Here is a 445-nt window from a genome sequence, read left to right on the forward strand (position 1 = left end):
AAGTTGTATTCAAGAAGTGTTTGTAAATTATGGTATCCCATTAAATCTCCCTGCAGTAAGAGGAATCAGGGTATCAGTAACATCTCTGGATAATATGCCCAATGGGAGAGGTTAAGAAAACCTGTTTTACCTTAAAATGCAGCCTCTCTTGGGAAGCAAGAGGAAAAGATTAGTCTCTCTTGTACTGAACATAGTATCCTGAAGAAACTCCAGCAGAATTTGCACTTTTAATGTACCTCAAGCTTAAATAATACAGCACTATAATGTTGAAATTGCACTCAGCACTATTAGACCCTGTGGAAAAAAAAGTATTTTTTTATACTACATTTCAATTTTATATCATGAAAGAAACAAGTATTGCCAAGAAATAGTAATCGAAGCCAAGCTATCTGCACGACCCCTCTAGCCTCACTGTTACTCAAAAGCAGCAGGTCACATGTGCCTT

Source organism: Numenius arquata, chromosome 1 (assembly GCF_964106895.1).
Source record: "Numenius arquata chromosome 1, bNumArq3.hap1.1, whole genome shotgun sequence".
Classification (NCBI taxonomy): Eukaryota; Metazoa; Chordata; class Aves; order Charadriiformes; family Scolopacidae; genus Numenius; species Numenius arquata.